Genomic DNA, 16,685 nt, shown 5'->3' with positions numbered 1-16,685 from the left:
TTTTAAATGTTCCCATTTCTGAAGCTGTAAAGAAAAACTCTGAAAATGTATAATTGGGTGGCCTATATTGAGTAAAACCCAGACTTCAGTTTCTAAAAAAAGGTGTATCAAGAATTTCACACCTAAGTTTTTAGTGCTAGGGTAAGAAAGGCAATTTGGTGGTTTCTTAAGGGCTCAGATTCTCAAGCTGAATAAAATGCCAAATTTATCTCTTTAGATTTCAATCTTTAAATGACTCAACATGTTGAACAGCTTTATCTCTGCCTTTTGAAAAAGAAAAAAGCAGGTGCTTTTACAATCCCTGCCCTATATTTGCAGTTTGATCTTTTTTTTCTTTCCCTGTCACAGTGGTAGGCTGCTGCCAGTTCTCTCCTTGCAACAGGCATGATGTTCCTACCACTTTTTGATGAGTGTCCTTTGTGCATGCATCTGTTCATCTTCAAATATCTCCTGCAGTTGGTGTATGTGCGAGAGAGGCAGCTGCTGGATATAGGTGGAACAAAGTACAGAAAGAAGCAAATGCAGCCTGCAAATTGAGCATCACCATCTTAGGAGAAAACACTGAAGACATGGACAGATACCTGTTCAGACAAGTGTTTGTTTTAAAATAGTTACCTCATTTGTGAAAAACATAAAACACTTGAACAACTCTTACACAGACTGATAAAAGTAATCAATTCCCGACTTAGCATTAACTGAACATTAATTTGGTAGCTTTCAGACTGAAGAAAATAGTATGCAGATTGTAGTAATTTACTTGCAGCTGAAATAGGCAAACTGCCCATAGTCATCTGGCACAGGAAACACTGTTTCTGTACCGCTTGATGCTCACAAAATTCTCCATCCATACAAGACACACATCACAGTTTGATTCTGTTAAAAGATGTAGATCCTTAAAAGATAGCAGAAAGCCAGCTCAGTATTAGGGCAAGCTCAAACAGAAACTTAGCATGAGTTACCAAATAGCAGATATTTTACATGCCTTATTAGCATATAATAGGGTGCATTAAGATATAATGCAAACTATGGTTTAGTGGAGCATGAAAGAGCTTAGCCTTCAACTTGTGTAGCTTGGGAGAGGATTTCAGAGACTGCTTTTGATTAGCTTGTTGTGTCATACAACCCTGGCAAAGGGTGGTTAGTGTTAATCATGTGTACTTTTAAAGAAGTCATATCCATAAATCACTCTTTAAAGTTATTTTCCAAGAAGCCAGCCACAGTTAAGAGTAACCACAACTTGCTCACCCTGGGTGATATACCTAGCTATGGTTACTTGAAAGTGGAAAGAAAAACTTCAGAACGTCCTTCCAGCTCTCTTTAACCTTCTGCACCCTGTCTGTAGCCCTCTCTCTTGCTGTTATACAAATAGGCTGGAGGCAGGGCAGATGCCCTTTATATATAGGGAAAGTATCTGTCACCAGTCCTTTTAGAGGATAAAAGATAGGCTATGAAGCAAGACAATGGATGGTAAAAGGACACTATCACTCAGATTTTCTTAGAATAATAGGAAGAGATTTCTGCCTCTGATGTATATCATTAATTTTAAGAATTTCATTTTGCCTTCTTTGGAAGGAAAGTACCAGTATTAGAAAATATGGCATAACTGGGCTGCAAACTCTTCTCTAGAGTTGGGTGTTGGTGAGCTTTCTGAGGGAAGAGCATTTTTACAGTTGAAGTATGCCTCTTAGAGTGCCCCATATTTTTCACAGAAGGGTTTTGTTTGATGGACAGATGGTATTTGGAAAGAGCCTTTCCTGTAGATTTTTATGAGTAAAGGAATTATAAGTGTACCGTGTTGGTGTACCTTCTGCCCAACAGACTCCCTACTTGAGCTGACGGAGATCGTCTCGGACCTGGTGCTGAAGACTCCCAGGATGTTGGTCCTGGGGGACTTCAACTTCCATGCCGAGACGGTTCTAACCGGGGCGGCTCAGGACTTCATGGCCTCCATGACGGCCATGGGGCTGTCTCAACACATCATAGGCCCAACCCATGAACGTGGACACACTCTGGACCTGGTTTTTTCGACGGGGCAGGAAGAGGGTGATCTGAAGGTGAGGAATTTAAGTTTGACACCCTTGTCATGGTCAGATCATTTCCTCATAAGGATTGAGCTCGAGAGCGGCCTTTCCCTCTGCAAGTGTGCGGACCCGATTGTATTGGTCCTCCCCCGGAGCCAGATGGATCCTGATGGATTCCTGGAAGCTCTGGGGGATTTTCCGGTTGACAGGTCTGGTGATCCTGTTGATGCCCTGGTTGAACTGTGGAATGAGGAGATGACCAGGGCTATAGACACGATCGCTCCCAAGCGTCCTCTCCCACCTGGCAGAGCCCGTTCATCTCCTTGGTATACATCTGAATTATGGGCGATGAAGCAGGTTGGGAGATGTCTAGAGCGTAGGTGGAGGAGATCACGGGATGATTCTGATTGAACACACTTGAGAGCCCATTATCGGGCCTATGCTGTGGCGGTGAGGATGGCGAAGAAGAAATTCTTCTCCATTTCCATTGCCTCCTCACAATGCTGTCCAGCAGAGCTCTTTCGGGTGGTGCAGAGGCTGTTACATCCGGGCCCAAAGAGAGATCTGATGCCACCCTCGAAGGCCCGCTCTGATGACTTTGCCAAGCATTTTAGGGAGAAAATCACTCAGATTCGCCATGAGCTTGACTCTGCTATTGAATCAGATTTCACTGGGGAGTTGCCATTGACGCTGTTGAGTCCACAATTAATGGATGAATTTCAGTTGTTGTGGCCTGATGATGTGGACAAGGTGCTTGGACAAGTACGTCCTACCACTTGCTTACTAGACCCATGCCCAGCTTGGCTACTTAAGAAAGCCAAGGATGGGATTGGGACCTGGATCCTGGAGGTGGTCAAGGCCTCTTTAAGAGATGGCCAGGTTCCTGCCCCTTTAAAGGAGGCGGTAGTCCGGCCAGTCCTAAAGAAGGCATCCCTGGATCCAGAGGTGGCCGCCAATTATAGACCGGTGGCCAGCATCCCGTTCCTGGGCAAGGTACTAGAGCGGATGGTGGCAGGACAACTCCAAGCACTCTTGGATGAAACTGATTATCTGGACCCATTTCAGTCCGGCTTCAGACCCGGGTATGGCACTGAATCTGCCTTGGTTGCCCTGCACGATGACCTGTGCAGGGAGAGAGTCAGGGGGAGTGCGTCCCTGTTAGTGCTCCTGGACCTCTCAGCGGCTTTCGATACCATCGACCATGGTATCCTTCTGAATAGGCTGGCGGGATTGGGAGTTGCAGGCACCGCATAGCGGTGGTTCCGCTCCTACCTCAATGGCCAATTTCAGAAAGTGGTGCTGGGGGACTATGGCTCTGCGCCATGGCAGCTATGCCATGGAGTTCCGCAGGGGTCCATTTTGTCCCCTTTGCTTTTTAACATCTACATGAAACCGCTGGGAGAGGTCATCAGGAGGTGTGGGCTGCGGAATCATCAGTACGCTGATGATATCCAGCTCTACCTCTCGTTTTCTACCAATCCAGGTGAGGCAGTGGCTGTGCTGAACTGGTGCCTGGTTGAGGTAATGGGCTGGATGAGGGCCAATAAACTGAAGCTCAGTCCAGACAAGACGGAGGTCCTGTTGGTGGGCGGCTCGGACCTTGGGATGGGGGACTTGGGCCTTGTCCTAAATGGGGTTGCATTCCCTCTGAGGGACAGGGTTCGCAGCTTAGGAGTGCTCCTCGACCCGGAGCTGTCTCTGGAAGCCCCGGTGACGGCGGTGGCGAGGAGCGCCTTCCTTCAGCTTCAGCTGATCCATCAGCTGCGTCCCTTCCTAGAGAATGACTGCCTGGTGACAGTGACACACACGCTGGTAACTTCCCGATTAGATTTCTGTAACACGTTCTACATGGGGCTACCTTTGAAGACGGTCCGGATACTTCAATTGGTGCAGAATAGAGCTGCCAGGTTGCTGACGGGGACTGGGCATTGTTCTCATATAACCCCAGTTCTCCATCAGCTCCACTGGCTTCCGATTGAAGTCCGGGCCCGATTCAAGGTGTTGGTTATGACCTATAAAGCCCTAAACAGCTTGGGACCTGGATACTTAAAGGAACACTTGCTCCCATATATGCCCTCCTGCCCCTTGAGGTCAGCAGCAGATACCCTTCTCTGGGAACCATCTGTGAATGACATCAGGAGGGTGAGTACCCAGAGGAGGGCTTTCTCGGCGGTGGCGACCCATTTATGGAATGCGCTCCATTTATGGAATGCGCTCCCCAGAGAGGTCTGCCTGGCGCCATCATTATTTGTTTTTCAGTGCCAGGCTAAGACCTTTTTATTTAAAACTTATTTTAATTGTCAATTTATTTATTTAACTAGGTTTTTTTTTTTTTTTAGCCAAGAATGCACTGAGGTTTTATGGCACTGGGGTTTTATTGTATTGGGGTTTTAATGTATGGTTATTTTTTTTTTTTTTTTGATGTTGTGAGCCGCCCCAAGGCTTATTGCGATGGGGAGGCATAGAAATGTTTTTAAAAAATAAATAAATAAATAAGGTATTGTCTCTGAAAATTTAAGGAAGACAGGAGACATGCCAGAGAACTGGAGAAGGGCTAATGTTGCCCCAAAAGATGAACCTGGGAACTATAGACCAGTTAGTCTGACATCAGCCCTGGAAAAATTCTAGAGCAAATTATAAAACAGTCTGCAAACACCTCAAAGACAATGCAGTAATTACTAGAAGCCAACATGGATTTCTCAAGAACAAATTCTGTCAGACTGATCTAATTTCGTTTTTTGATGTGGTAACCTCCCAAATGGACAGTGGGAATGCTGTGTACATTATCTAGACTTTAGCAGACTTTGACAAAGTGCTCCGTGACATCCTGATTACCAGACTGGCAAAATGTGAGCTAGATCATGCAACTATAAGGTGGATCCACTATTGGCTGCAAAATCGGGCTCAAAGAGTGCTCATCAATGGCACATTCCCAAACTGGGCATAGGTGACAAGTCCTCCACTTAGGAACAAAAAACCAAATACACTGCTACAAGATGGGGAATATTTGACACAACACTACTGCAACTGAGAAGAATCGTGGGGTTGTAGATCACAAGCTAAATATGAGCCAACAACGTGATGCAGCTGCAAAAAGGGGAAATGCTATTTTGGACTGCACTAACAGAAGCATGAAGTCCTAGTTGCCCTCTACTCAGCACTAGTCAAACTTCATCTAGAGTACTGTGTCCAATTCTGGGCACCTAAGTTTTTTTAAAATGCAGAAAGGATGATTCGGGGACTGGAAGCAAAGCCCTGTGAGGAAAAGTTGAGAGAAGTAGACATATTCACCTTCAAGAAGAGAAGACTGAGGATTGATATAGTACCCTACGGGTACTTGAAAGGCTGTCACAAAGAAGAAGGACTAGATTTCTTCTCATCCATTCCCGGAGTGCAGAACATGGAATAATGGATTTACATTAAAAGAGTCCAGATTTAGACTAGACACCAGGAAAAACTTCCTCACTGTCAGAGCAGTATGACAATGCAACCTAGTACCTGGGGAAGTTGTGGGTTCTCCCTTACTAGAGATACTCAGAAAGCATTTGGACAATCATCTGAATGGAATGGTGTAAGTTAGTGTCCTGCCATAGCAGGGGGTTGAACCCAAAGGGCTTCTGGCCCCTTCCAATTGTACTATTCTATGATTCTGTGATTCTATGATAATATAATCCACTCCTTCAGCTACACATAAGGGGTTTTTAAGATGCCTGCCACCTTAAACTGGGCCCAGATAATACTGGACTGATAAGCTGTCAGCAGCCATCTGTAAGGGCAAACTTTTGCAATAGCAAAAGCTTCTAAAGAATGTTCAAAGGCAGTCTTACAAAACACATTACAGAAACCAATAATTAAGTTTACAAAAGTGTTAGTGATAGTTGCAGATCTTCCTGGAACTTTAGCTGAGTAGAAGACCACATCCTTTGCATACAAAAGAACCCAGAGTCAAATTCTAACATTTCCAAATTAGGCTGGGAAAGATTCCTGTTTAACTCCTAACAAACTCTTAGTGAGTGCAGATAGTATTGATCTAGAAGTGCCAATGATTTGACTCGCTACAAGTCCCCTTCATAATTAAAAGCTAAGTCCTTGTTCTCAGAGGTGCTGCATGTACTGGAACTAAGTAGCCACCACTTTTAAAAATCCATCCATGTCTTGAGAGAGCCTGCATTCTTTATTCCCTCTCTGCTTTCCCAATCTTGAGTTGTCATCTTGTGCTGCGTTAAAATCAGCAATACCTACAAGAGACACAATAAAGAATCTTATGAAATCTTAAAGATTAGACGTTTTATCGTGACATAAGCTTTAATGGGCTAGAACACTCTTTATCAATGCATGAAACATTTTCTCAGTTTGCTGGTGTGTGAATGGGTATGAAGAAGAAAATAATAAATGTGTGAAAGGTCCATGAAATGCAAGAGTTACAGTATGTTAAATTTCTATGTAAGGCTCAGATCAGTGACTCTTCATAATAACAGTATTTTGCTAGTATAACATCTGCACTGAGGGAGAGAATCATCCATTTTTAAACAAATTAATAAATAAATTCTGATTCCCTTGGAAGGGTTTTTTTTTCTGAAGGATGAACATTCATCAGGTTAGCCAAAGTATTCTGGAAGACAAATATTCTCCTTTTTAAATGTTGTCATGTTTTATGTCAGTCCTGTATCAGTTCATTCTTTTCCATAGAATGCCCCTTTTGCCCTATATGAACAACAGAAGGGCTTTATTGGCAGATAGTGTGGAAGAGGGAAAGAGGCTTAATTTCTTGTGGCCTTCAAATTTCTCATCCCACCCTTTTCAACCTTAAGCTTGGTAGGACTTGGCACTTTCTTTAAAAGACAAAATATGCTTAAGGGCTATGTATATTCCATATAACGGTCACCATGTCCAGCACCTGTCACAAGCTTTAACTGTTTGAGAATCATATTTGCATATTTTCCACTTAACCCAGTTTTCGTGCCATACTTAAAAGTTTCAAAACTGTGCAGGTAGGTTTAAAAACCAAAGTTTCCTTCCTTGGGTCTTCCATCAAGGTATCACTGCCCACATAGCTTTCTTTCTCTTTCCATGGCAGCATTTCTTAGCCCTGATTGCACAAGATATGAAACCATTGTCTTCTTTCCACCTTAGGCCTATTTCTTCTTGATGAGAAAGCGCTGTATCATTTCATTCCACTCAGTGAGCAAACCAAACCACTTTGCAAAACATTAGAAATACTCCCTCTAGACTTACTTATTTTCTCTCCATTCTTCCCTATGCAATCCTGTTTAGACAGGAGTGTTTCCAGCCTTCATTTTCCACTTTAAATACAAAATAGATTTTATAATCCTCCTAGTTCTGGCTGCTGACAGTCAGGGGAAGGGAGTTTGGCTTTGGGAGGAAAGCAGCTGGGCAAGAACATCCTGATCCTGGAGTCTCAAGGGAAGGCATGTTTTTGTACACCTGTGAACAAGGTTGACTTCACTGCTGCCTGCCTAACTCTGTGCAAGCTGCACATTGGTCTCCAGGTAGTAGCATTCATCCTGTCCAGAAGACTGTTCTCTTGAAGGCTTGATTTGTATTTGGCCAAGTGAAACGGAGAGGTAAACCTGGGATCAACTTTATCCTAGTACATTGTCACACTGGAGTTTACAATGCCAGTAACAACTTCTGTATTTACAGTGCACAGGCACTCTGATTTGTAAGTTTTAAACTTGGGTGCTGATCTGAATGTGGAGCCACCTTTTATGTCTTGATGCTCGTTCCCCATTACCAGTGTCTTCTCTTTGCCAATCAGAAATCCTTGTCCTCTAAAACTGTGGACAGAATAAAGGAATCTTGCCTAATGAACTGCAGGGGAGAGTACTTGAAAAATACTAAAGCCTCGTTTAGCGTCCTAACATTTTGGACTGAAGCAAGGGTTGAAGGAAAAGCTGTTTTGGCTCTATCTGCCAGATTACTACAAGACAATGTATGGCCAATGGCTCTTTAATACTCTCTTCAATGTGCAGTGTAGACTTTGGAAGAGTTTTTCCCTTACATTGTATCACAGCTGCACATTCCCCTACATGAGCCAAAACATAAAGAAACGGGAGTAAATGAGGTGGATGAGAAAGCTGCCAAAGCCTCTCTTGCTGTTCGTACAGGCAGACCTTGGGAAAAGGGAGAGCAGCGGGAAAATACTTTGAGTGTCTCAGGGAAGAAAATGACTGAGTTGCTTAATTTGGGGGGGCATCTATATTGGAAGCCTTCTGGAAAGCCACAGTGGGCCAAACTGAGCTCTCAGTCTGTTGCTTGCCAGTTTCTCTTCCCAAAATCTTAAGAACTAGCACTGCACAAGGATAACAGAATACATCTTCAGGCTCAAAAACAGTTATTTGTTACATGACTGGTGAAATTTCCAGCCCTTCTCATTCTGCTGTATTTGCTAGACTATGACTGTCCTGTATGTATAGTCTTGCCTGATCAATTGCTTTGTCCGTTTCAGTTATTAAAGATAGGACTTGCATACAGACTAATTTGCCAGGGCTTAAGTGCCTAGTATCAAAAAGCACCAGTAAGAGCAGGAGGGAAAGCAACAGAAAGTGCATCAAAAGGTTTTTGTCTGGGTATATCTCCCCCTTAGCAATATAATCCCCTCAGGTTTTTTAGTTTGGAAATTACATTCTCACTGTCCATCTTTTTAGCACTTTTCCAACTAACTACCTGCGCCAGAAAGGGAAGATACTATGCAGCTTGATCTTTACGAAGCACTTAGTGCTGTGGAACTGAGGTTCCCTGTCAGCTTAAAAAAGCAGAAACATACATAAATTTAATGGATACAAAGTGAATTGGGGAGAACTTTGCATAAATGTGATACCTGGGAAGTAAATGGAGGGGAAATTCATGAACTTGCATTAACTATGCTGTTGTTATAGGTGCACAAATTTCCCCTCCATTTACCCCCCGGGCATTACATTTGTGTATATTCCTGAAGCTTTTTAAAACTGCCAGGGACCCATCAGTGAATGCTCCAAAAAAATAGCCAAGAAAAGGGGGAGGGGTTGCATCTCTCCTTTCTGGGGTAGCTGGAGAAATGTGAGAGTGTTGAAAAGATGGCACTAAAAAGTGTCAATTCAACATTGCTGTTGGAAAGATATCTCTACTCTCATTTTGGTTTATAATTGGTTGCTGTGTTTTTCCAGTTGTTTTTCAGGTTGGAGCTGGACTTTTGGGCCCTGTCATATGCATGCACATTGGCCTGTATGCAGCCTTGTCCTTCCTCTGACCACTGCAACAGACAAGGCGATTAACCAGGCTAGCCTAGGCATGTCAGAGAGCTGTACACCTGTGAAAAACCAACAGTAAAATTAAGCAAACATTGGAACCCCAGTCGGTCCTTCCAAAGTGCCACTTCAGCATTGTAGGACAGTCACTCGTGTAACCAGGAAAGCGTTCAGCAATGGCTTTGCCATTCTTGCCAATTGGCTCTGTAGCTGTTCCTGGCAACCCACGATAAAATCACCCTGTCAGGTTCTGAAGACACACAAACCATTGCAGACAACAGAAACCCTAAAATAAGCCATGGGTTCTCAAGGTGGATTGGCCATGAAAAATAAGCTGTCCTGCAGAAAATGTGCTGGGGTCAGATGGCGACAATTCACCATGGCTGCTTTGTGTTGCATGTACCAAGCCTGTATTTGCATTGTCTTTGGAGAGAGCAGATTCTAGCTTCCCAGCACTTTCTGCTGTGAATTGTGGAAATCGTTTCCACAGCAGACACCATGCTACAGGAACTATGCTCCAGCTAAATGGGTCTGTGACTATTTGGGGCCTGCACAGGAAACCACCCTAAAACACTCTGTTTGCTATGATTAGAACGTCGTCATTTATTTCCTTCCATATTTCTAACTGTTCACTAGAAATTCATTTCTTCTGGAGTAGTTAGGTTTGTTCTGCTTCTTTTCCCTCCCCTCTGCCTAATTTTGCAGAGGACCAGGCAGCCAGGGATAGAGTTCTGTTTTCGATTAGGGAGCAGGCAGCTGTGGTGGGGATGGAATTGGATGATCTGGTCCTGATTTTGTGTCTGGCTCACCCTGTGCTCAGTTGCAGCCTTGATCTTTTGAAACAAACTTGAGCCAAATAATCCAATAAATGCTTCTATTGTTGGTGTTATGTGTGGTACTTCTAAGTGCACTATGGTCTGATTTGTTGTCTTAATAACATCATAAAATGTGTAACATCATCATACTGGAGAACAAGGTACTGCAAAGGGACTAAGCAGAGATTTTAACCTGTGTCTTCTATGCAAATTTGAATCCTGTTTTCTTTACTGCATTGGTTTCTTCTAGTGCAGCAGATGTGGGTTTTTTCCTCTTGTCTCTCCCCACCCCACTCCACTCCACCCCGCCCTTTGCAGAGGATTGAAAGTAAACCTAGAAGCTGCATGTAAATCTATCAGTTGCAGAGCTCCAGGACACATGCCACTGTATCCCTGTTGCCTTTCTCTTCAGCAGTCTCTCTCCTTCTCTCACAGCCTCATGGTGTTGGTGAGGGAGATCAAAGCACAGACCTAACCACAGGTGACACTTCGCTTCTTCTCTTCCTTTCTCCTTCAGGCTTGTGAGTTGCCTGAGATCATACAACTGCTTCCTCCTCCTACCTTCATTTCTCGCCTGTTACAGGACTGTGTATCTGGGGGGATGTCTCTACCTCTAATGCACAGGAGGTGGCATATTTCTCACAATTTCCTCACAGTTCTGCCCTCCCTCTTCTGCATCCTGTTTATTTCTAAGCTAGCTCTGCTTCTAACCTACGCAGCAGAAACAGGCAACCAGCTGGCTGAGAACAGAATAGTTAATGGTTAACACGCCTCTGTGGAGAAAAGTGGCAGCAGAAATTAGCTCATTGTGGACTTTGCTTGCTTTGTTAGCTAATCATCTCCGGGAAAGCTGTTCTTTCTTCCAGAGCTGATTCTCAGTATTTTAGCAACCCCTTTTTTACCCTTGGAGTGAGCTTCTTGACTGGTACTCATATCAAACTCTCTCCACTCCCAAGAGAGAGCCATATTAGGGCTGTTAAGTTGGCATAAATGCAGAAACCTGGTATGTTTCCGTAGCAGAGACCAGGATCTGATCCATATTTTGACTTCGGTAGAATTGCTGTGCCTAAGGAAATGACAGTAACTGAGATCAGAATCTGGCCCTCACCTTTTCCGTAATGATGCAGCGGCTTCAGTGGCCTCACTGGAAACACAATAGAATGTATGCTTCAGAATCCTGTCCCATTATCTTTAGACTCTCTGAACTTTTGCTAGTTTTTCAAAAATCCATCCTGCTGTCTGTCCCACTTTCATGTGGCTCTGGGCATATGGGCATTAAGGCTTCCCTCTTCAGGTTGGAAGGGAGAGGAGCCCTCATTTCCTGATACAAAGGTCCGCCCTGTGGCAGTCTTCACTCTGCCCTCTTTCCTCCTACAAGGGAGGGGCCATGTTTCCTGATTTCCCTGGGGGAAGTGAAATCAGCACTTAGTCTTCAAACTTGTTCAGGGCAGCATGCTGCTCTGTTTTCTCCGTCTGTACCCCTAAACAGATCTGACAGAGTGCCGGCATCTTACTACGCCCTGCCACAGCTGGAAATTGGATACTGACAGAAAGATTTTTCAAGCGATTAAGCCTACTAGAGAGACGGAAGGCAAGTTCAGAACATTGAAATCTGGCTGTTGAGAGCGGGACAGAGGAGATGTAAAGGTAGAATGTAGTCGCAGCAGGGTGTTCTTTAGCTGGCCTTCTTCATGTCACAGCACAGGGCTGTATCCCAAGCTGGACTTGATAAACCTGAGGAAGGCAGAAGTATGTGTTGGCTTTCAGAGCTTGAGAGAGAAATGCTGGCACTATGCATGTGGCAACAGCAAGATAATAATGCCAGTTATGCAAGCTGAACTTCTTAAACACCAGAACCTTGGCCTTGTATGTATGAGGAACCTAAGTACTCTGCAAGCAAGCTTTATAAAGTGGTGAGGCCCTTGAGTGACTTAAAATGCATGGATTCATTTCTTTTACTGGTAGTTCTGTGTGTGCATGTGTACATGTAATGAACTTGGTGCACAGTGACTGTATCCATGTATTATGTCTGTGTGCATGGGTATGTATGCTTCCTGTCTGGTAATCAAAAACTGCACACGAACTGTAGATATATATTTGTGTAGTGTTTGTGAAATTTTATCTTATCACAGAATTTCAGACTTAGGAGTGTTCTTCATGTCTGCTGTGTCACATACATGCATGTACTTTTTTTTAAACAAATGGCAGCCCTGCCTCTTGTCTTATTTAATTATTTATTAGATTGATAACCTCCTTTTTTCTTATACAAACTCAAAGCAGCTTACACCATTCTCCTCCTGCTGTTCTGAACCATATTCCCACAACAACCCTACAAGGTAGGTTGGCCTGAGAGTCTGTGCCTGGCCCAAAGTCACTCAGTTGGCTTCGTGGCCAAGCGAGGACTAGAATTCAGATTGCCTGACTTCTAGTCCCACATTCTTAACTGCTACACCACACTGGCTCTTGTGTCTGTACTTGATCTAATATAATATCCCAAAGCACTTGCAGTATGAGTATATACCCTACAAGCAATTAGATGGTGGACTACAGTTTTGGAATTTGTTTAGTATAATTTTCAGGAAAAGGAATTGCTTTGTATGTTTCTTGCCTTTGTTGTTTCACAGCTTTCTACCATCCAAGAGATTTAAAAGGGGTAGAAACTGGCTTATATATTCCACGCCTACTTCTAGTGGGAGCCGTTGTGGTGGCGTATAGACAGGATGCCATTCACAATACTTACACACTTTCTTAGTGTCTGGCTGTCACATGGGGTGGCACAACTTTGAGCCTTCCTCAACCTGTTGCTCTTCAGATTTTTTGAACTGCAAGTCACATAATTCTTGACCATTGGCCATGTTGGCTGGGGTTGGAATTGTGAAGTGCCAGGATGGAGTAGGCTGCGCTATCTTAATAGACTTACTGAGCCTGTTGAACACTGTGCATAAAGCTGTAATTAGGTCTAAGTTCAAAGGCAAAAGATGGTGGTGCTGATATCCTGTGTTGCTTGTTTGTCCTGTGATTGATTGCTGATATTTTCTACTTACTACAGAGTTAAAACTGTGTGTATTGTTTGTGACTTTACATTACCCTTCTATTCTGGCATTTTATAAACTTGAATGCTGTTCATCTCGTCATCATCATCTCATCATCAAAGCTGTCACCTTCAATTCTAAAAGAAGTTGGATTCATTAGTAGAAGTAATGCATGCAGAAGGTCCTAGCTTTGGTTCCCTCAATCTCCAGTTCGAGCAGGAAAAACTAGTTAGTGTTGACAGTACCAGACTCAGGATAAGTCAGCCTCCAGTGTTCTCCCAGGCTAATCAAGGGAGTCGAGCGCAGTACCCAGTTGCTGTGAGTATAACACTCAGGGTGAAAGAAGGTGTTTCTGTCATATTGTACTATATATATAAGCACCAATAATCATGAGTTTGCAACTGCACTGACTTGCTGAAAGGCCCTGTACATGATATTTAGCGTCACTAAAGTGTAAAAACAGAATTTACTTCCTTTAAACAGGGCAATGGGTTATCAGAGCCACTACTTAGAGTGGCGGATGGATATAGAATTTGACTAAAGAATTTCTTTCAGCTGTGTTTGAAACATACCTCTTGTCAAATATGTTAATTTTGTTGTTTATCAGTTCATTTGCTTGAGATAGCCTTTGATCTTTCATAGAATCATAGAATAGTAGAGTTGGAAGGGGCCATGAAGGCCATCAGGTCCAACCCCCTGCTGTTGCAGGACACCACATTACACCATCCCACTCAGATGGCTGTCCAGTTTCACCTTGAATGACTCTAGTCTGGAAGAGCCCACCACCTCTCTAGGCAGCTGGTTCCACTGTTGTATTGCTCTGACAGTGAAGAAACTTTACCTGATACTTTTTTTTTGCAAGAGTCATATGTCCAATTTTAACAGGAAATGAAGACTTGAGCCATTTTGGCAGTAGGTGCTGATATCGTTGGACTTAGTTTATGATTCAGATCTGAGCGCTTTTTGCTCTTCTGAAGTGTTATTATCGAGCTATTCTTTCCCCCCTTCCTGGGCTAGCTGCATGTTATTCAGTGACGCTTTGGATCCATCTCAGTTACTTTGCAGTTTGCATAGGAGGGAACACACCTCCTTAGTTACAGCCATAAGCATTTGGAAAGATAAATAGATGTTATTTAACTTTCACAGTCAACCCCCTCCCCTCCATCCCTGTCCACTGGGAAAGGCACAGATTTAGCTATGGCTCATGTTGGTGGATTGCAATTACTGTGTGTCCTTCCTATTTAAAGGGAGGAATGCTAGCATCCAGATTGTGGTAGAGTACTCTACTTCATAGGAGAAGAATTGTATAATGCCACAAATACCATCAAACCCTGAATAGTTGCTGTTCTTATTACTCTAGTCTGCAAATTCTGAGTATGCCTAGAGCTAAAATCTAGCTACACCAAAGTGAGGTGTATGTATGTCTAATATAAAGAATAACACTTCAGTATTAGCCACTTTCATCAAGGGATTTTTTTTTCACTAGAAGGTTACAGAAGCAAATACTGGGGCTGATACTTGGTGTTATTTATTTTATATTATTAATTTTAATTTTATATTGTTATTTTTGTATTGTATTGTGTTGTAAGCCGCCCCGAGGCTTCGGCAAGGGGCGGCATAGAAATGTTCTAATAATAATAATAATAATAATAATAATAATAATAATTTTCAGTTGTGAATGTGGGACCTCCGGTACCAAAAAAAACCAAAAAAAAAAAAAAAAAACCCCACTCATAGAAATTTGTCCGAGAAACTTACTGTTGTGTATTCTTAGATTCATTTTGGGGGCCAGTATTTTCTTTGTGTGGGCAGAGCTGTAGCCACACTAAGCTGAGAATGTCGGGGATATGTTGACCTTCCACCTTTCTTTTTTAAACCAGAACAGAAGTTCAACCTTGGGCAGTCAAACTAGTTTGGCCACAAGCTTTCCACTGACAGCTTGATGAATGTTTGGGGTGTTGCAGTGTATGCTATTAGACCAGGGATAGACCCAGCTTTTGCTGGTCAGGCCTGCCTTGACCTCTGCTCTTGGTAGTTTAATGGAGGCCTCTCTTCCTTTTAAATACGTGTTGTGTCAAACAGGCCCGCGTTTTTTCTTAAGAACAAATATTTCATGATATTTGTCCAGCAAAGTGGTAGAGCTAGGAGAATTCCATCTTATTTGAATGTCCTGTGCTAAGGAAGCCACCTACTGTACAGAAAGAATTTTCATTCATTGACTTGGTTCTGCTTCAGTCATGCAGGTGAGTAATTGGGGCTGTAGGGCTTGCTGTGGTCTATAGCTCCTGGATTCTGGATTCTGCTATGTCTGTGTATGGATGACGTGGGCGGGGGGGGGGGGGGGACATTGCTCAGCATTGGGCATAAAACCAGCCTGATGCACTGATATTCATGAAACTTGAAAATCCAAGACAGTGGGGGATGAATCCTGTAAGTCACAGTGATTCAAGACTTGTGCATTTTTAATTCTCTCCAGATCTGGTTAAGTGTTTGAAATGTTTTCTTTTGGTTAGGAGCAATAGTTAATACATGAGGTAACCCTGAGGGAGGCTTACTCAGCCCAATTATGAGGAACCAATGTTTGGTTTTGGCCAAACATTCTCAGGACAATATCTCACCTCATATGGAAACTTCCTGGTTAGCTGAAATTTTCTCAAATCTGTGAAATCTTTTCTACTTCTCTTTTTTGTGGTTGGATTCAGATAGTATGATAATATGATAGTATGGTTGTTTTTGAACCATGGGTTATTCGTTGTCTGAATCCAGCCATGCTAATAAACCAAAAACGACCCACAGTTCAAACCCAACAACAAACTATGGGTTTTCTTCATGGGTTGTTCATGGTTAAACCATGGATTATTAGCACAGCTGGATTCAGTCAACATAATACATGTTTCAGCAATCATCCATCATTCACTGACAATCCATATTCAACCTTTGAGTGTCAGGAGGTAATGTTGGTCTGAAACCAGCATGTATTATGCAGTGGATGATGAAACTTTGTTCTTGTTTATGCGTAACAACAAGCAATAGTATGAATAGCCATGGTTTGTTGAAACACGAGTTGTCATTATGGGAAATTCTGAAATTATGGCTTAACAATGGGTTGTTAAGTATGAATAACCCAGAAGGAGAACCCATGGTTTGTTGTTGGGTTGTGAACTGTGGGCTGTTTAAGTTGTGGGTTATTGTTGCATGCAAATCCAGAATCAAGGGTTATTTGTGTGCTGTTTTCACCAGGCTACAGAGGCAATGGGCAAGAGAGGTGGCAAAAAACAAACCAAAGCCCAGCTTCTTTATATGTCAGTAATTTGGTACCCAAAGGCAGTTAGGATACAGGAAAGAAATGGGTGAAGGAGTGTAACTAATAACCTAGGAAATGAAAAGGGAAACCTTTTCATTCTGTTGCCTGGCAGATGAACTCGGGGTAAAACAAGAAACTGTGTGAATCAGGTCGTTGTGTTTGGTGAGATGAGTGAGCTTGTCTTGCATACTAACCCTGCAATTCTATATGCATTTTTGAGAACAGATCATACTGCAATTGGTAGTTGTTGTTATGACGTGTTATTG

The 16,685-nt window shown here is 43.0% G+C and overlaps 1 protein-coding gene and 1 long non-coding RNA gene across 11 annotated transcripts in view; one reads left to right on the top strand and one right to left on the bottom strand.

Moving 5' to 3' along the window:
• MGAT1 (alpha-1,3-mannosyl-glycoprotein 2-beta-N-acetylglucosaminyltransferase) overlaps window positions 1-16,685 on the top strand; it is a 42,689-nt gene that overhangs the window by 11,979 nt on the left and 14,025 nt on the right. The window contains exon 1 of one of the 10 annotated variants that reach the window (XM_044451774.1): window positions 11,422-11,674. The exons of 7 other annotated variants lie outside the window; for them this stretch is intronic. The gene's annotated coding sequence lies outside the window, so the exon portion shown is untranslated. 2 more of the 10 variants (XM_044451777.1, XM_044451775.1) reach the window with 2 other exon arrangements.
• The window catches only part of LOC123034437, a 29,499-nt gene continuing 18,274 nt past the window's right edge, over window positions 5,461-16,685 (bottom strand). Inside the window, exon 3 of the long non-coding RNA XR_006416753.1 lies at window positions 5,461-6,259. This is a non-coding gene — a long non-coding RNA (uncharacterized LOC123034437). The remainder of the gene's footprint in view (window positions 6,260-16,685) is intronic.

The sequence above is a fragment of the Varanus komodoensis genome, unplaced genomic scaffold, assembly GCF_004798865.1.
Source record: "Varanus komodoensis strain SLA01 unplaced genomic scaffold, ASM479886v1 scaffold6_4, whole genome shotgun sequence".
Classification (NCBI taxonomy): Eukaryota; Metazoa; Chordata; class Lepidosauria; order Squamata; family Varanidae; genus Varanus; species Varanus komodoensis.
Note: the sequence above shows the minus strand (reverse complement) of the source record. Positions and strands in the feature narration are given on the sequence as shown.